This window comes from Leptopilina heterotoma, unplaced genomic scaffold (assembly GCF_015476425.1).
Source record: "Leptopilina heterotoma isolate Lh14 unplaced genomic scaffold, ASM1547642v1 Lhet_174, whole genome shotgun sequence".
Taxonomy (NCBI): domain Eukaryota; kingdom Metazoa; phylum Arthropoda; class Insecta; order Hymenoptera; family Figitidae; genus Leptopilina; species Leptopilina heterotoma.
In genome coordinates this window covers 402,876-424,662 of record NW_025110890.1, presented here as the reverse complement: position 1 = coordinate 424,662, position 21,787 = coordinate 402,876, and the positions used below count along the sequence as shown (strand labels likewise).

Here is a 21,787-nt window from a genome sequence, read left to right as displayed (position 1 = left end):
GGAAATTTTTTTTTTCATAACTGAAATGTTAGTTTCGTTTGTTGTAATTTTGTATTCGAAGCCTGATATGCGCCAGGTTTTTTTTTAAATAAAAACTTTTTTTATTCTAACCAAAAACTTTATGTCAGCTTTATGAAGTAACCAAGGAAACTAAATATCTGAGAAGGTCCACTCACTTTGATTTTTTAACTATTACAGCGTCACTAGTGGGCTAAAGTTGAAACTAAAGAACATTGTACTTTTTTTATAAGCTGATACTGGTACCCACTTACTTTTAGAAATTAAATATTTTTATGTTTTAAACCAATATCAAATTTTGAAAACTTAAGTGCGTGCTGATAATTGGATTAAAGTTACAGCTTCATAAAACAATATTTAATGTTAAAATTTAATTTCCAAAATTGAGTACCAGTTTCAGCTTCATATTATAGTATAGCATTTTAATAATATTTTCCTTTAAAAAATTGTATATTCCCTTTTACTTTAAAAATGGTAAAAAAAATTACCATCGCTGAAAATACGATTGCAAAAATTAAAAAAAATTATCTGGAACCATGTTGGTACACATATATGTATATAGAGAGAGAGTAATTGATACTGATGATGCTGCTATTGGATTAATGTTGAATATCCAATAATTTAACGCGATTCCATTGTGATGGTTTCTGACAATGTGTGGTGACAATAATTCCTCTATATACATATATATTGTCCTATCTAAGCTTTATAGCACTGCTCATCGTTCAATTTTCAATTTAATACAAAATTTAATTTTGTATTCAATTTTTTAATTGACTTTTATTTTTTTACTCTCAAATTAAATCTACGTAAAGTGATGTTTATTAATTTAATGATCTATTAGTGTCTAAATAATTAAATTAATAATTAGGTCAAAAGTTGAATATTTCAAGTAAAATATTATCCTTATTAGATAATATTATCGCAATGTTGTTGTTTACTTATGCTAATATTATCTCAATATTACTATTAACATTTAGACAATTTCTATCTCAATATTACTGCCTAAGAAAAATAATTTTGTATAAATTTTTTTAAAATTTTATTTAAGATTTTGGTTTAGTGTAATTGGTTGTTTAGTGAAATTTTGACCTGATTTTAAAATTTAAAATTTCCATGTTGATATGCGCCAGGTCTTTTTTAAATAAAAACTTTTTTTATTCTAACCAAAAACTTTATGTCAGCTATATGAAGTAACCAAGGACACTGAATATTTGAGAAGGTCCACTCACTTTGATTTTTTAACTATTACAGCGTCACTAGTGAGCTAACTTGAAACTAAAGAACATTTTAATTCCTTTACAAAATAATCCAATTCATCAAACAGAACTACAGTCCAATTTGCAATTACTCAAATAAAAACAATTATTAAAATTTAGGTCTCAATATAGAAAATTTTCGATCAGATAATAAAAGACAGGTCAAAATTAATATGAAAATTATTTAAATTATTTTTCCTGCACTTTATTAATATTCAAAGGTTGAGATTTATTAAGATAATAAATTATATTAAGAAAAATTTTGATTATTAAAAATTACAATACTGCTGGGAATTAATTTTCGAAACAATGATGAATGAGTCACAATGAAATATATATATATGTTCATATATAGAGGAGGGGGACTTAAGTAAGTAAACGAACAACTGAACTGTTTGTTTTGGATTTTTCCAAAGATGAATGGCGCGTTCTTTTTACCAAATAAAATTCTTGCCCCGTCATTCACGATGATGCTCTCTAAACAAATTGATCAAGCTTAGATTTCATCAAGATCGATCTCAATTTTCTTTTCCCCAGATGCATTCATCTTTCTAAATCAGAAAAGACCGAACCGTCTCGTTGCTTTTACGAATAAAAAATATAAATAACTTATCTCTCCTTCCATCAGTATAATAATAATTAAGGGAATACTTCTTTCTTTATCATCTTAATTGACATACTTCGTCTTTTTTTTATGTTTTAGTTTGACAATTTTTTTCCTAGACTTATATTAGTATTTAAAAACAAATTTAGTGGTTTATTGGAAAATTGACCACCATATTGGAACCGCCATTTTGAATTTTGAAAAAACCGACATTAGATTCGTTTTCAGTGACGGCAAAAACTTTTAAAGTCAAAAGAGATTTGAGAAATTTAAAAAAAAATTGTAGGAGAAACAATTTTTATTTTTTGTTTTAAAATACTTTTTTCTTAAGAAATATGTTGTTGAGAAATATAGAAATTTTTACGTATACGCAAATAAAATGACGAACTGTGTTATTATTGTACGTATAATGTACTCTAAGAGCAAAATAAGCTTTTGTTAGAGTTCAAAGAAGAGTTATACACAAATTTTGAAGTACGGTAATGCATTGTGTATGTATATATATATATTGTCGTTACAATTCTTATCATTAATGGGATTTCCCTTCTATATATTCCACTCTCTCGTGGGACGTATTTGGCTGAGATTCAAGAGATGAAATCCCAGTGACTATAAAGTCACAAAACACCTACAATTCCGTTCACGAGTATTTCAAATTAAAAGCAAAACATAATTTACAGGGTATTCAATTTATTACACCGATTTATTTCATTGAATGAACAAATTTATTTTTTTTCAAAGAAGAAATATTTTTTCATTAGTAAATATATATAAATTTCAAATTATAAATAGAGTACTTTTCAAATAAAACTTTAATTTCACTTTTATATAAAATTTTCCTTCAAATTTGACTTTCCTTTTCACTTCTACTTTCATTTTAAATTTCTATTTTCATTTTAAATTTAACTTTTCTATCAAGAGACAAAATGTAGGTAAAAATCAATTTTTACTTCGATTTTAATTTTTTACTTGAAGTCGAACTGTAGATGTAGGTCAGAATTCCAATTTTGACCTCAATTCTCATTTAAAAATCAAGTTTTTATAATTAAAGCCAAAATCTAGATCAATTTGAAATTTGAATTTTTTCAGATCAAATATAATAATACTTGACCTGAATATTTTCAAATACATTTCCTTCTTTTCTATAGTGACAATTTATCAAAAAATTTAAATCCAAAGTTCGTCTCTACATTTATAAAAATTTTGACTTAAATTTTGGTCGTTTATATTCGAATTCTAATGAAAGAAAAAAGAAGAATATGGCTAAATCATTTTCTAATATACATGTATATATAAAAAGTTTTATCGTTTCGCGGCTACATACGATTTTCATGTTACTGTGAATATAAAAATCAGTTTTTTTTTCCAGGATGATTGGATTTCGATTTAATACTCCATTTCTCAATATTTCTTTCAACAGGTAGTGAGTACTTCTTTTTCTTTCATTTTTTTCATTTTATATTCGACAAATTTTATCAACTATTGTATATATACTAAAAAGAGAAATTTTTTTATTCGCGTGATAATAATACGAGAAGTATATAGAAAAATTTTCCTTAATACGTGAAAAATAGAAGAGGATTATAAATTTTTTATTCAAAGCCTGATGTGCGCCAGGTTTTTTTTAAATAAATACTTTTAATTTTAAATAAACAAATTTATTTCGATTACATAACTTCACATAACTTCTAGCACAGCAGTTGGAGAAACAAAACTAAAAACTTTATGTCAGCTGTTTGAAGCAACCACAAATTCTTAATAGTTGAGAAGGTGGACAAACTTTGATTTTTTAATGAATACAGCGCCACTAGTGAGCTTGGCACTCACTAAAATTAAAGTCTCGCTTTCGATGGTAACTAAGGACTCCAAATAAATTTTAAGTGTTTTAGAGGGTGGCCAGCTTTATAATTTATAATATTTTATTTATTCTTCTTCCTCTATACCAACTTAGTCAACTTTCGGATTGCGGAATCCAGCAGATTTTCCAAAAGTCCCTAAGCAAAAAATATAATAATAACAAAAATAGGTTATAAAAATTATTATTACCCAAGTTGTCTGTGAGCAGATTTCCCAAAAGTCCCGAAGCGAAAGAATAATAATTATTATATTACCAAGAACAATAATTATTATTATAATAGTAGTAATAATAATAATAAAAATTATTATGATAGTAATAACAATAATAATATTAATAAAAATTACTATAAGACCATGGTAGCAATTTAGACATCCTAGTATTTAGCCGTGCAAGCAGCAATTTCTTTTCATTTACTCTCTTATCGTCCTAGAATTTCAAATAGGTGAGAAAATAAACATTTTTTTTTATTTTGCTTTTATCCTGGTCGTGACCAAAAGCCTCGCCAACTTGCATTTACTGAATAGCCACTCACGTAGTCACCCTTGGAAAACGTAATTTCTGAACTCTATCCAGGGGGATTTGTGGCCTTCAAGGTCTAAACAGGCACACAGAATTGCTTGTTCTTTTGCGACATGATAGGATAAACATTGCATACATACATACTCACATATATACACAAATAAATCCTTTTCAAATTCCGTTCCTATCTTGGTACTCTCGCCAAAGTGTATTTCGATTCCGGATGTTACATATACATATATACTTGTCTACACGAAACACTAAATTATTTCCCAGGGATTGAGAGAAAGAGTTAATCTTCCATTCTCGGTACATCTGTCTAATGCTTTTACGTTTTCTTCTCCTTTTTTTTCTTTGATCAATATCCCGACATCTAATTTAATACAACACTTATTCTACTCAAGTAAATTAAATAATGAATTTTACACTCTTTTTTCTTTATATTACAATTTAAATTCTTTAAAAAATTTTAATTTACCTCCCAACGGTAATTTATAATTTAATTTATTTTAGGGAGAAAAAAGATTTTTCAACTGACCTGATTCTTTTTAATTTGCAAATATTTATGGTAATAATTTTTTAAATTATTTATTATTTGAATATTTACTGCAATTTAAATTTACGAACGACGATTTTTTGATTTTGGGTAATAATAATATGAGAATCATATGGAAAAATTTTTACTTTTAAACGTGAAGAATATGAAAACAAAAAATAGGTGAGGTTTGTAAATTTTTTAGTATTTTCAAGTATTTTATAATCAATGCCTGATATGCGCCAGGTTTGTTTTAAATAAAAACTCTTTTTGTTGCTTATGTGTCATAATGCAGGACAATTAGCCAAACACAACTAAAAAATTTATGTCTGCTGTATGAAGCATCGAGAGAGACTGAATAACTGAGAAGGTCGACAAACTTTGATTTTGTAATGAATACAGCGCCCCTAGTAAGCTTAGTAAGAAGTCTGTTTCTCTCCCTAATTGCTCCATTCTTCAACGTACGAATTTTCGAAAATAATCTTATTATTATTATCGATTATTTATACGTCTAATTAAAGCTGCAATTCATTTCCGAATTATGGAAAAATCAAAAATTCTATATTAAAGATGCAAAGGGGAAAAAAAATATATCGAGAAATTTTCTATCGACCTCGCATTTGTATAATAAAAATGTCATGACCATAAGTATTCTAAGCTATTTCCGGAATTTCCATTCAGGATAAATAAAATTCCCCGAGTCATTTCCTGAATTTCCTCAGTTTCCTGGTACGTCTAACACTTCCCGAAAATGTTTCATCCCCCAAACAAAAACACAACTATACACACACAATAGAATACGGAAGTTATCCTTAAGCCAATAAACGACATAATTGCATGGGTCAAAATTTTATGTTTCGGATTACGCGTTCAACATCATAAACCGCGTCCCGTATTCTCTTTTGTCATTTATAAAAAAAAACAGAATAAAAATTATGCACACGTGTATAAAGAAAAACAAAACTCATATGTTCACTTTATAAATCTTAATAAACCTTGTAGGATTGTTTTCTTAAAGATTCACAGTACTTTTACTTTTACTGATAAAGTTTTATTTTGAAAACTCTTTGGTTAATTACAAACATTTTTATTGTTTACAAAAAATTACCAACATTCAAAAAAATTTGATTTAATTTAATTAGAATTAAATAGAATTCAATTTAAGCAAATTATAAAGGTAAATTATTTCAAAAAGTCGTTTAAACTAAACGTAACATTTAAACTACCATGATCCACATTATTAATCAAACAGTTAATTTAATTAAACTTTATTTCAAAAGATTTAAAAATTTTTTTAATTAAGATTACAATTTTACTACATTTATAAATGAAAAACTTAGTAATAATTATTATTAAAATAATAATAATAATTTTAATAATAATAGTATAATACTAATAGTAATAATAATAATCAAAAATTTGGATTCTTTGGTCTAAACTATACAAAACAAAAAGTAATAATAATAATAATAATAATAATAATTTGTTGATTATAACTTTTTTAATTTACAAAAATTTGCGATTGTTATTCAGAAAAATGTTCCTTAAGACATTTTTTTCTTAAATTGAAATCCTATTTTCAGCAATGATGAAGAAAGAAAGGTTGGCTTTTTAGGGTGTAAATATGAGAAATATTCTCTCCGCCTCGATATCATTTTTTATCGTACTTTTTTCTTTGTCAAACTATACACCTATTATATTTCACATAAAAATATTGACTGTTGAATATAATACCATTATTTATAATATACTTGAAATTTTTCTATTTTGACAGCAGTGAACAAAAATCAACACAAAAACTTATTTTCATAACTCAACAAAAGCAAAACGTTAAGCTCATTTTTTTCACAGTTATTTTTTACGACGAAACATTAATATTTACTGTACAATTATTGTTATCTCTATGTTTTATTATTATTTTCATTATTACTATCATAATTATTATTTTAACTATTCGTATTAATATTATTATTATGATAATTATAATTATTATTTTTATAATAATTATTATTATTATTATTATTATTATTGTTATTATTATTATTATTATTATTATTATTTTTATTATTGTTATTACTATTATTATTTTTATTAATATTATTTTTATTATTATTGTTTTAATTTTTTATTATTGTCTTCACTTTATTAATTTTGAAGAAAAGTAAAACCAAAAAATGCATCTAGCAACTGTTTTTGATCAAAGCTTTTAGGTCATGTTGGATCAAAAACTATAGTAACACAGGGTACCAACTTTTCATCAAAAAAATTTTTTTAATCAAAATAGCAACACTATTAGAATTGCCCATTTCCTCAAAAATACGAAAAAAAAATATTTGAAAAATTAAATAAAAATGCATTTTTCCCTCACCTGTCAATTTTACTTTCTCGTTTCAAACTCGTGAAATCCAATTATATTTTTCTTTAAAGCACAAACTCGCGGCAATTATTTGAAGTATAAACGATAAGCCGGAAAAATTGTTTTTTACGCGACTCATCACGATTTTAAAATTTTCCCCCGTTAAATATTTAATGTCAGGAGGTCGAATGTTTCGAACCGACAAACGAGCAAGGGACAGTGTCACAATTGAACGTTTGCAGGGCCTGTTCACACGAATCATTTTCCACAATTTTTATACTTTTCTTCATTATATACAAAATTCACTGTTTTTAAAAAAATTAATCTTTAGAAAAAATAATATTATTCACAAAAGTAAAGTAAAAGTTACATTTATAAGAAATTTTAATTTTCCACTGTCGATTTTTAACTTTAATTTAATCTAACTCTAGATCTAATTGTATTTTATTTTTACTTTTCATTTTTTAATAATTATCAACATTCTATTTTCTTTTTTTGCTGGGAAAAACACATTTATTTTTAATTGAGAAAACACTTTTGGTTCGTTTTCATTAATATTTTCATGGGTTTCATAAATATTGTTCAATTCGTTAATCGTTCCTCACAGTATGGTAAATATTCATCACACTACACTGAACACCACCGAACCGGTTACGGTAAATATTGACAATTTGGCGGGAAATTCAAAAAGCTTTTCCACAGAATATCACACTTTCACTGTCGACCGTGTCCGTTGGGAGACTGGAGCGCGCGATTCGATGAGATTGCTCGTGGAAAATTGGAAATTCGCACCACTCATATCCATTGAGTGGACGAATAAGAGTGTAAGAGAGAGATAGAGGAGGAGGGGGAGGGGGGTTGACATTTTTGCGCCTGACTGTACGTGCGGAGAAGGAGGATGTCCGTTAGGACAAAAACGACGCCAGTCGCCAGGAGTTTTGGAACACACAGACACGAAGGAGGCGAAGGCCAGACTGCTGCACCACCCCTGGAATCAATACGTCAATCGTCCCTCTAGTCGGAAAAAGCGATATCGAACGGGATGAGATGATAGGTGGGAGAGATAAAGGAAGATGGTGAGAGAGAAGAAAAAAAGCATCGTGTCAAGAATGAAAGAACTTAAGGGATATACAAAACTTTCAGTAAAAGAAAAAACGTGTATTTGATTACGGTCTCCTTTTGCTTGATATTAAACTCTCGATTCTCTCGATCCCCCCGAAAAAAAAATTTTGCTCCACTTGTTTTCCTACTCACGACAAGAAACAACATTATTTCAGTTCTGAACAATTCTAAACTGAAATTCATGTGCCACAATATTTTCTTCTACCAGTAGGAAAAATATTGTTACATAGAACAAGTAACAGAAAGTTTGTTTAAACTGGACGTAACAAAAAAAATGCATGTTTAAACTGGACGTAACAAAAAGAAATGCTTGTTTAAACTGGACGTAACAAAAAAATTCTTCCACCAGTAGGAAAAATATTGTTACATAGAGCAAGTAACAAAAAGTTTGTTTAAACTGAACCTAACAGAAAAAATGCTTGTTTAAACTGGACGTAACAAAAAAAAAGGTTTGTTTAAACTGGACGTAACAAAAAAATTCTTCCACCAGTAGGAAAAATATTGTTACATAGCAAGTAACAAAAGGTTTGTTTAAACTGGACGTAACAAAAAAAAGGTTTGTTTAAACTGGACGTAACAAAAAAATTATTTCACCAGTAGGAAAAATATTGTTACATAGCAAGTAACAAGAAAATGCTTGTTTAAACTGGACGTAACAAAAAAAAGGTTTGTTTAAACTGGACGTAACAAAAAAATTATTTCACCAGTAGGAAAAATATTGTTACATAGCAAGTAACAAAAGGTTTGTTTAAACTCGACGTAACAAAAAAATTCTTCCACCAGTAGGAAAAATATTGTTACATCGAGCAAGTGACAAAAAGTTTGTTTAAACTGAACGTAACAAAAAAAATGCTCGTTTAAACTGGACGTAACAAAAAAAAGGTTTGTTTAAACTGGACGTAACAAAAAAATTATTCCACCAGTAGGAAAAATATTGTTACATAGCAAGTAACAAAAGGTTTGTTTAAACTGGACGTAACAAAAAAATTATTTCACCAGTAGGAAAAATATTGTTACATAGCAAGTAACAAGAAAATGCTTGTTTAAACTGGACGTAACAAAAAAAAGGTTTGTTTAAACTGGACGTAACAAAAAAATTATTTCACCAGTAGGAAAAATATTGTTACATAGCAAGTAACAAAAGGTTTGTTTAAACTCGACGTAACAAAAAAACTACTAATTTCTACCAAAAAACAAATTGTTCAATTAAAATAATAGATTCTTAATGCACAAAGTTTATCCCCAAAGATAAAATTAAAAAAATCAAGTCCTTGAAAACTCTTTTTTTCCTTTTCTTAAAGTAAATATAAAAAACAGTACCAATTACCTGAAACATAACAGAATATTTTAAATAATATTTATTATCACCCTTCCCCGATTCATAAATATTCAGATGAAAATGAAAAATTCGCGAGAAAATTAGAGGAAAAACAAGTTGGTACTCTCAAAAGCTCGAGTTTGAAGAAAGTTTAATGACTTTTTCCGTGAATCATGTGTGACGAAGTGGCATACATTTGTCGGCTTTTACCCCACACGGATTTCCTGCTTTCAAATACCGTGTCAACCTGTCAAGTACCACCCATCCTCACCACCACCCCTCTCAACTCTTCAGTTCTCACGTGGGTATTGAAAACTTCTCACATTGATGTCGTTATTCATCGCAGAGCCCAGAAAAGGCAATTTCAAATATTATGAAAACTGTTTTTCTCCACGATTCTTCATCCAGAGGGAAAAAACAATTATTTTGACATACATCTACCAAAAAAAAATTTCGCTTCAAAAAATTATATAGTTAAAAAGATGTTTTGACAAAAAAAAAGAATCTAAAAGAAAAATTGTTTAAATATTTATAATTATTACTTTGGAAGAAAAGGTAATTGTTACAATCAAGAAATTAGTTTGTAAAGAATTTAAAAGTAAACATAAAAAATAGATTTGCTAGTGAAATTAATTAGGAAGAGTGTAATTCTCGATAGAGATTAGTAGCGTTTGCAAATGTATTAATATTGCAGGAGTATTAAGACAGTGTATACGGATTAAGATCGCACATGAGTTGACTCCCAGATATATAGTTTATCAAAAGCAGTTAAAGTCTCGTTTACTAAATCATTTGCTCTAATTATTAAGCAGAACTAATATCTCGCTTCAGTAACTTGTCGCTAAGCCCCTTTAAGACAGAGGCATTATATGTGGGATTATATAAACTACCAATCATTTTCGAGTTGACGGATTTCTTGATTTCTGAATTAATTATTTAAAGATCCCCTTCAATATCAAGTTAATCCACATCATTAAATTTGTCGAAAAAAATTAATTTATTCTTCTAATCAATTCCTATCAGTCTACTGACAATTTTCAACCACTAATCAAGACTTTATTTCCATAAAGTTCTAATTGAAATATTTACTAATCTAACTATGTTACTATAACAAATCTAATTTCATACTCATACGAATCTAATTTTAGTTTTAGTTCATTAGAAATTAAATTATGAGAAATCAAATGTTACGTACAGTTTCAACAAGAATTTTGATATAATATTAATTTAAATATTCAGGTTCGATTTAATATCGAAACAGTTGCCAACTAACAATTGTAATGTGAAATCACTGTAATGTGTTACACTTAACAATAAATTAAGTCATTCAACTTGCTTTCTCTCTCTCACACCATCCCGCGGGACTTATTTCCGTTGAAAAACATTCTCAGATAATGTGAACAATAAACTGGAAGAACGTATGTTGAAGAGAGATTGCTCATAACTGCACTATATTGCGTCTCATTGCAGTACTTCCGTTTCGTTGCTCATTCAACTCATTAATTGCTGTTTTTATAGTAGAAGGAATTTTATTACGAGTCGTCGACATATATTCCACTATTACTCATAAAATTCTGTGTAATTAAACAATTTACAAGAAAGAGGTAAATACTTTCAACCATCCCCTTTAAAGTCAATATGTATTATTGTGTTACAAATTCTTTTCATCTTACTTGATTTTTTAATAATTTTAATAGATTATTTTTATGAAGATTATGCCAATATAAAATGTTATACGTAACAGTAGATGAATATTATTTTCTACTAATTTAATCTAAAGGAAATAATAATTCTAATGTCCTGGGGAGCGTAAGTAGGAGTGTATTTTCCTTGATAATTATTAGTAGATAGTTAGAAAGCTAGTGATTTACGGGTGTGTAAAGGGTGTTGTAAAAAATGACAAGAAAGCTCTGAGAATTTATGGTTTCTTTATGTATGAACGTTTAGAGCTCGGGGTTGACAAGTGCGTCCTTGCACTACTGCGAAGGGAGATGTCCTTCGCCTCACCATAAACGAACGTGACTACAGGGGATTGGACATTCTAAGCGAGAGGCGCACGTAAAAACACTTTAATAAATCGATTTTACCCCGAGGCGCATTTTTTTCCAAATTCCCTATAGTACTTTTAATAAAGAAATTTTCAAACAATTTGTGATCCACAATAATTAAAAATACTGAATGGTAAATAAAACCAAACCCAATTGGTTAATTTAACAATTTGGTAATTTCAATCACTAGGGAAGCCTATCCTCTAATCTGATTCTCCCTTTTTTAAACTAAATCTACTAAAATTTATGATAAACGGCTCATGTTAATTCTCTTTAAACTAAAGTGAAACTTTTCGATAGAAAGTTTTGAGATGAAGGATGAAGAAAGAAGTATAAGCACACGACTGGCAATTTAGCTTTAATGATCTCTCGTTATCCAAACTATTTAGTTCTCGGTTTCTTCCTACGGTAACTAAGCAGCAATTTAAGTTCACGTCAAGTACAGGACCTAAACTTAACGACCAACAATCTACGTTTTCACTGAGTGGAAAATAATAAAAGTCCTACTGGTGAGAAACTTTGCAAAATAAGAGTTGATATTATCACCGACTAAATTTACAAGTTCAACCTTGAAATCTCATTTCATAGCACAATTTTCGACTTCTCGTATATTTCTCGTTATATTTGTGAAATCATTCGTTATGACCTTTCCTCATAAAAAGCGCGCTTCTCATATCAACAGATTTGCAGTCAAAAATTCTATTCATGCGCCAGGTTTTTTTAGATATCTCTTTTGCAAAACACTTGTTTTTGACAAAGGTCAACTTTCGATACACAATGAAATTTAGTTTAGGAAAATAAAGTTTAGATTAGATAATGCAAGACAATTGGAAACCTCTTTGAACAATGGAGTGCTGCAGATTGAGAGCAATCTGGATAAGCAAACACGAGATTGCGTTGAGACTTTGTGGAAGCGTTGTTCATAATATACAATATGACAGATTGATAGCGCACTGAGTACGTGACATTGTATATAATTTACTGTCAAACTCGGTAAGTGCTGATTGTATGTACACGTCATAATTTATTCTACGCTCAAATACCTTGTCAATATTTCACAAAGTGCATACATCATACTCTAATAGAACACACCACGATTAACTATACATAATCACTCACAATTGCCAGTTCTTTTAAAAATCAATTTCCCTCGATAAAAATCCATAAAATTATTAATATTATTCATATTTAACATTCAAATTTTTTTTTTAAATTAAAAATTATTACCTCAAATTAGTGCACAAACATCTCAAGAGAAAAAATCTGCTAAAATAATTGTGATAAGGGCGGGTAAATGAATTCTTATTTTAACATTTAGTGAAAGCGCGCTATCAGCCAGGGGCGATGTTTTAATCACAGAGTCTTTCGTTTAGTATTCTCGGCACGTTTCCTTTGGCCAGGAAATCGACAAAGTGGAAAATCGAGAACGATCGGGTAATCAGCCATCAGTAATTGCGAATCTTTCTTTCTCACACGAACAACAAAAAGTGATGAAAAAAGAAACCATAGTGAAATGATACTAGAAAATTATTATCAGAATTTTCCCTGTTCCATATTGCCCATGACGTAAAGAGAGATGGATGAAAACTACAAGGAAAAAGCCCCACAGATATAACCAATGCGAGACCAGCACTCTTCCATATCTTGGAAGGATTTTCTTGTTTCAAATTCACGTGATAGAAAAAAAGAGGCTACACACATTATTCCGATTTTTTCTAGCCTTGAGATATTTTTATCCCCGGCCAAGAGACATAGTTTTAATAGAGAGATTTTAATTTCCACCTAACCCAGGTGCCTTGTTGGGAAAAAAATCTAAGTAAAAATAATTAGAATGGTTTGATTCGAATATAATTAGTATACTAAAAAGTAATTTAATTATCAAGAAAAAATATGAATTAAAAGAATTTTACATTTTTGTTACGTCCAGTTTAAACAAGACTTTTTAAGAATATAAATAACTATCTAAGTCTAGATGACTTTTCAAATACAATTATTATACTCAAAAGTTATTTAATCATCGAAAGAAAAAATACTATGAATTAAAAGCATTTGTTGACATTTTTGTTACGTCCAGTTTAAACAAGACTTTTTAAGAATATAAATAACTATCTAAGTCTAGATTACTTTCAAGACCGAAAATAATTTCCTAAGTTAAGACAACTTTTAGGACTAAACACTCTATAATCTGAAAGTTGTCAACAAAGGCAGTTATGCCAACTTATTAGGCAACTAAAGAAATAAAAATTATTATTAAAAATAATTAAAAAAAAGGGAAGAAAAAAATTAAGAAAAATTTATTTTTTCGAATTTTATATTTTATAATAATTTGTCCCCAAGAGGAAACGAAAGGGTTTTGGAGTTTAGCAAGTAAACTCTGGTTAAGCTGAGACCCTTAGGCACGCGTGCCCACCAGGTTAAGTGGTTTCTATCTCATTACTGTGTGGGCTACCAGGTTCTAAGAGTGAGTGGCGTCTTACTATATACTGACAAGGGTCTCTATTCAATTCCCACATACACTATTCTATTCTACTGCAAACTTAACATAATAATACAAGACACAAGAGGTCCAAGGGATAAAGTCGATATTTTTATCGCGTTTCTTCCGTCAATAGCACCTTCTATTCTCAAGACCCTCTACTTCACTGATATCAACTCACACTTTTTTCTCCTCTCCTTTTTTTTGATCAATCACTGTTAACTTTTTTTTAAAGGAAAAAAAACGAATCAATTTCTTGACAAATGCTCTCGATCAATGTGAAAAGTACTTTGTCACGACTTCGAAACATTGATGTGATTTTTTTTTACCCCAAGAAATTACATTTTGTCATTGATAGTTCTATTTTCGTTTTATTTCTTTCAAAAGTCATAAAAATTTATAGGGTAATTTGAAAAAATATTTGTTATGAAAAAAATATTTTCACCCTGCCGGTTCTTTTTCTTCGCCCCAAAGAATTTTTTGTGAGACAAAAAGTTGAAAGTATGTTAAAAAATTTATTGAATGCACTTTAATAGAGAAATTTGTTACTTTGTGAGTCAGTAGACGGAGGTATTTTCTCTCACAAGTCTATTAACCTTTTTTTTCTTTACCTCTCGTTGTCGACAGTTGGAAAACCGATATTACCAATAATGAGTCTAACTTTTCATGAAGTAAATTATTTTTTAAAACTCGTTATGTTCTCGAGCATATTTGATAAGTCTGGGACTTTAGTTAATTATCGGTAACTTTCCAACGATCAAAAGTTCACAACAAAGTGAACCTTTTAAAAATACAGTTATGTGCAAAAATTAATTATCATCATCATCAATAAAAAATGTACCCGACAAAGAAGTTAAAATTCTAAAAAAGTGAAAAGAAAAATAAAAAAAAATCATGATGTTTGAACAGTAAACGGTTTCTCTGGTTTTTTCCCCCTAGATGTTTACAAAAATAAAGAAAAATGAGTCTAAAGTGCTTATAGAGTTGAGGTCACAGGAAGATAAAAATTGAGGAGGGCAACTCTCATTTTTCTACGCCACTGCACTTCGTCAATCTAAAATGAAATTGGTTCTGGTCACCAGGCGATTGACCATTTTTTTTCTCCTTTCCGTTTCCTTTTCCCGCGTTGAGAAAATTCTTTCTTCTAAGTCAATTCGATTTGAAAAGGGAGCCTTTATGATCTTTTATGTATGACAGTGTCTAGACACCTCGACACACAACTATTGAACGAAACTTATACTGTTGGTGATATATTTTTCTTTCTCTAGAAAAATCACCATCCAGTTATTGTACCCACACCAGGAAAAAATATATATATATATATATATTTGTATAAATCGTATCCGAGTGGAACCTTTTTCAAAATATATCGGATTACTTTTGTATTGAAAATTGAATAACGAAGAGGAATGTGAAAACTGTAAAAAGAAAATAAAGAAAAATAAAAAAGACGCCCGGGACATTGCACACTGGGAAGAAATAAACACGGCAAAAGGTATACATACGAATGTGTGGAATGCAAATTTACGAACAGCAGTTTTCGACCCGTGGATGATAAAAATACGAGAACGGATATCCTCTGCAAAAGTTTTGTCACAGAAATACGCGTAAAACTTGAAAACAAAAAACATGAGTTCTTCACAATTTTTGTCCCTTTATGTTTATTCAGAATCTGAATTGCGCCAGATTAGTTTTAAATAAAAACTTTTTTTCCTTTTAATGAACAGTTGTGTCAGCAGAGAACTAACCACAGAGAATAAGCAAAGAACGTCGTCACCCTGCAACTTGGTGTTCATTACATTCATTACAACGCCACTAACGGTAGGCGGACGAACTAAAGTCTCTGTTATTCGTGCATCAAATATTTGTGAATATTTTTTTAAAAAATAAAATTCTTAATTAATCTTGATCAAAATAAATTACTCACGTAATTGAGGAGATAATGTTCATATTAGACTCACCTGTAACAAAAAAATTTTTCTATTAATTTAATTAATTAATTTTTTTTTTAAATAATACAAAGGTTGCAAACTAGAATTATTGGTGTAGAAACATTACATCAATAAGAGAAGGAGAAAGAAGTTTATCTTAAAACTAAAAATTAGAAAAGTAAAGAACAATCTTATTTTATTTTTCCTAAAAGTACCCGAAGGAAAGATCGAAACAACAAAGAATGTATTTGATAAATCGAAAGAGGTGCCAATTTGTTGTTTCCCACAAGCATCCTATTGAAACGGATCCTGTTCCACCTAGTTACTGTACAGTACATACGTTTTATTGTTAAAAAGAAAACTTCCCTTTTTTTGTGCGCCGCGCTTTTAATTTGGCAAATTGCTTTCATCCTCCTACTATTCCCTTTTTCACTGGACAGGTTATTTTCGAAAGCTCTGTATATAGGGAAAAAAAGTTATCTGTGAGATTGGCGCTTAAAGAGCCAAATTAAAAAAAAATAACAAGCTTTTTTTGTCAATTTAAATCAAAAGAAAAAAATATTTCAACATTTTTTTTTTTGTCAAAATGACACTTATTCATATATGGTTGACAGTAAAATTTAAAATTTATGTAGAACTTTAGTTGCATACATGTATAAATATGAAGGTAAACTTCATTTCCATGTAAACACGTATCACATATTCTGTGCGCTCAGGAATTGTGTAACATTTTGAAATGAAAATAAACTTGGTCCTAAAGTCTAGTACTGTAAATTCACATCAGGGGTATAAAATTTTTTTTAAAGATGTAATAAAATTTATTTTATATGCCCTGCCTTTATTGCTTTTGGCTCCATCCAACGCAAGAAATATTCCACTTCTATTTTCTTTTATATAGAAATAATTCACCGAAACTTATAATAAAATGACAAACAAGATTTACCTCCAAGTTTACCTCCACTACAATCCTATTTCTTTCAAAGAATCGATTTTTTTTCTTTATTTTAAAAATTTATACTTCGAATTAAGTATCTTTAGATAATAAATTGTTTTAAAAAAATTTTGCTGTTCTAAACAAAAATTTATAAACATAGTTCATTTTTATTTGCCACTAGGTGTTACTACACCAAAAACATAATTTAATTCGTTGTTAACAAAACTAAATTAAAAATAAATAAAATCATTCAATTTTCGATTACATATTTTTACTCTTTCTTTTACTAAATTGAAAATTTTGTCTGATTCACGAAAATTTATGTTAATTCAGAAAGAGCAATTTTGTCGAGTGTTTTCCCGCGCACTTAAATACATCTATATATATAGAGAGGAAAATATCTTGCAGAGTTTTCAATGTGTTGAAATTGGTTAAAAGTTTTTCCAAATTCCACAGGGAAATGTAACACAATCGAACAATAAATAGCATTATCCCGCTCCATTTTATCGTCTCTTCAACAAACTACAATATACGTGTACATACATTTTTACTTTACCGTTGAATTTCAACGATCGAATAGTTTTCACACCAAAAAGAATGCCAGGTATCTTGAAAATGTGAATTTATCACCAAAAAAAAAAGATGAATCACTCAAATAAATTCAATTTACAAAATATCTTTTTATTTTCGCCGCTCTCAAAAACGGAACGAGCAGTTGTGTAATATTTTACCCCATCGTGTGTTGCTCTCGACAAGCAAGAGGGGGAAAAAATCGACAAGAGTTATTTCTAAAAAATGAAGAAGAATATCATCGATAGCAAATAGAGACTAGGATCTAAAATTCTAAATAATCTAAAATTATGTAACAATTTTTAAATCGTTAAAAATAATTTTTAAAAAGTGTACATACATACAAATTATTACGGTTGTTGGCGAAATGAAAAATGTGGCCCTTCATCTTTCCGAGATTTATTGACATAAAAAAAAGTTGAAATTCTCTCCGGCGTGCATCATTAACTATTATATGTATACATAGAGTGAGAAAATGGAACTCTATCCCAGAAGCCGAATTCAATAATTAATGATCGAATCAACGAGTCAAGAGGGAAGTTTCCAAATTATGCTTCAGACAGTTTATAAGATGCTCCAAATACAGGGAATAGAATTCGTAATGACAGACTATTTGTAACTTGACAACTTCAAGTTTCCAACTGGTCCAGTCGTCGTCGTCGACTTTACATTATATATAATGGATTTTGACAATTAAGGACTCTCGACACTAATTAACAACTTATTAAATTTTAGTCCTTAAAATTTAAACCAATTAGAAAACATAATATAAAGTACGTGATGCTTTTAGTATGCAGAAAACTAGCTGCTATTTTTAATTCTAGAAAAGTGCTCAAAAAATATTTTTACCACTTCTGAATATCAATTTCAATTAAAAATAATAAAATCTAAAGAAAACAAAAATGGAAACTGCATTTTTAAGAAATTGTTTCTCAAAATATATTCCATTATTTTTATCTTCGTTAAAAAAACAATAGTTATGTTGTAGTGTAGGTATTAAAAATCAGATATGCGCCAGGTTTGTTTTATATAAAAACTTAAACTGACATCCTGTCTTTTCCAAGTTTTATAAAATTGTCAAAATTTAGAATTTACACTTAAAACAGTTTTGATATTAAAATCTGTTAAGAGTCTCTTAATATTTTCTGATATTGTTCTATTCTTCCATAATATGGAAAGACTTATATATGGTCCATAATATTAAACTGCCTTTATCGGCATTAGTGTTAACAAGATGTTGGTTTTTATTTAAAAACTAAATTTTTTTCTTTATATCTACGCGGAGCAATTGTGGTAGAAATAAGTGAATCTCGTGAGAACAATATAAATTCGAATTGCAAGCTTTAATCTGCTCAGAGCAGCGCGGACGTCTTAAACCGTGTGTGTGCGGGTTCAATAAATCGATGCGCTATTTTGATAAAGTACAGCCAATGTAATTTCGAGTTTGAATTTGAGAGACAGAGAGAAAGGGAGAGGAGAAACAAAAGTCGACGTGATTCGTAATGAAGAACGAAGGCTTCTTCTAACTATACAACTTCTCAGAGCGCGAGGTCTATTCAAATACTCCAGATGCTCGCTTTCCCATCCCAAGCAACTCAAAAATTCTCTCGACGATAAAATATTGAAAAACATAAATGAAAAAAAAATGTCAAGAAAAATGTCTAAAAATAACAATCCTCAATTGCATCAAAATTACCAAAAATTTAAAATTTCAAAAAATTTTTTCAAACGGAAAATTTCCATCTTATATTCAAATTTGTTTGTATTCTAATTTCCAACGCAGATTGAATAGGAGAAAAATTTGTTTTTATTAGAGAAATATTCTTACTAATGTATATGTACATTAAAATCTCTAAGATAATAAAACATCAAATGTAGAATCCTCCTATCGTGTTTTAAAAAGCTTTCTCGAATCTCGTCAAAGTTCACAAAAAAAAAACTTTATAAAGCTCCCTTTAACCGACATTTACATTCCATCCATAAAATCAATATTAGAATGTGCCAACTTTAGATAGAATTTCAAACGTAAAAAGTAAACGACCAAAAGATGTTAACTTTTTGCGAGCATAAAAATTTGAATGATAGTGTCAACCTTGCATGTTGACATTTTGAATATAAAAATTAACTGGATCTTTAAAAAAAATCTTCCTCCTAAGGATTTTTGTCGATCCCCTTTTCCTTATCATATCAGAGCAAAAAAAAATAGAAAGTGATGACGAGAAAATCGAATTAGTCACTATCAGGACATCTTCCTCTCATTAAAAGAGTGGCCGTTCCAATTTAACATTTCCAACTCGGAGCTAGAAAAAAATCCCCAGTCTAATTTCTCATTACTTTTCTTATATTCAGTATTTTTTAAAACGAAACAGAATTTGCTGGGGTAAAGTGACTAACTAGAATCTGAAATTTACTTTTAGTTACATTTTAAACGAATTTGAATATAAATATAATATTATAATATAAATAATCAGGGTTGCCACAAATATTTAATTTTATTTTTCCCTGACTTTTCCCTGATTTTCAGAATTTTTCCTGACTGATTTTCACTTTTTCCCTGACCATAAAGAATATTCTGATTCACTCTAAAAATTATTAGATACTCAAAAAAACATTCTATTACATTTACTCACGAATTTCTTAAATTGTAATATTATTCGCAGACATCAATAACTAAATTTTTAAATAAGTATTTAATTATTATTTTTCCATAGGAATTAAAATTCTTCAAAACATTCAAATTCAAACATTTTTAAAATTCAACAACATATAAGAATATTATTATAAAACATGAAGATATCAATAACTCCGAGTCGAAGACTCGGAGTGATTGATATCTTCATGTTTTATAAAAATTTTAATTTCCATAAAATTTGAGAAAGTATTAAAAAAAATAAAATTAAATTATTTACAAAAATTATAATAAAATTCTAAGCAAGAATTCAATTATTTTCATAAATAATAAAATTCTTCACATGCTTTCAATAATTATTTTTAATACAATTTTAAATAAATTTCTCGAAAAATAAAATTATCTTCAAAAATTTTTTGCAAGAATTAAATTAGATATATTTTACAAATAATGAAATTCTTCGCTGAAATTCAAAAATTTTTAGAACTTACATTTTTAATACAAGTTTTCAAAATAATATAAATATTTAAATAAAATGTAATAAAATTCGTTGCATAAATTCAATTATTTTTACAAGTAATAAAATTTTTCACATGAATTCAATTATTTAAAAAAAAATTGATAAAATTCGTTGTAAGAATTCCATTATTTTCATAAATTATAAAATTTTTCTGAGTATTTAAATTATTTACAATACAATTTAAAGTAAATTCATATTTTATTTTATTTTATTTTAATCATAAACGGGTTTAAATAAATAAATTCCTAGAAAAATGGAATTATTCTCTTAATTTTTTTGTAAGAATTTAATTACATTTCACGAATATAATGAAATAAATTCTTCGTTGAAATTCAAATATTTTCACAATCTACTTTTTTAATAAAATTTCTCAAAAGAATTCAATTATTTAAAAAAATGTAATAGAATTCGATGCAGGAATTCAATTATTCTCATAAATAATAACATTCTTAAAAAAAAATGCAAAAAAAAGATTCTTTACATTATTTCAATTATTTAAAAAAAAATTTGAAAACATTCATGACAAGAATTCAATTACTTTCATAAATTAATAAAATTCTTCACAGGATTTCAATTATTTTTAATACAATTTTAAGTAACTTCTTTGAAAAATGTCACTATTTTCAAAAATTTTGTTAAAATTCTTCGAAAGAATTCAATTATGTATTTTTAAAAATTCATACTATAATGCTCTTAATATTCAATTATGATCTAAAATTTTAACTAATATTCATTTTCAAATCAATTTTTATTGGAAAATTCTACAAGAATTCAATTATTTAAATAAAAAAATAAATAATTTATCGAATAAATAAATGTTTTTCGAAACTAAATTATCATAAAGAATTTTATCAACAAATTTGAATTTTTTCGAGAAATTTTAATAAAATTTTCAAGAATAATTAAATTTTTCAAAGAATTCAATTAAAATTGTATTAAAAATAATTGAAATTCTATGATGAATTTTATTATTCATGAAAATAATTGAATTTTTGTAAAAAGTGTTATTATTTATTAAAATAATTGAATTATTGCAAAGTTTGCTTAGAATTTTATCAAAATTCTTTTTTAAAAAATTGAATTCTTTTGA

General features: G+C 28.0%; 1 protein-coding gene across 6 annotated transcripts in view; it reads right to left on the bottom strand.

The window, feature by feature from the left end:
• Positions 1 to 21,787, bottom strand: part of LOC122499744 — a 180,583-nt gene that overhangs the window by 107,681 nt on the left and 51,115 nt on the right. The window contains exon 1 of one of the 6 annotated variants that reach the window (XM_043608233.1): positions 7,162 to 7,457. The exons of the other annotated variants lie outside the window; for them this stretch is intronic. The gene's annotated coding sequence lies outside the window, so the exon portion shown is untranslated. Of the gene's footprint in view, positions 1 to 7,161; positions 7,458 to 21,787 lie in introns of those variants that run through there. 6 annotated transcript variants of the gene reach the window in all.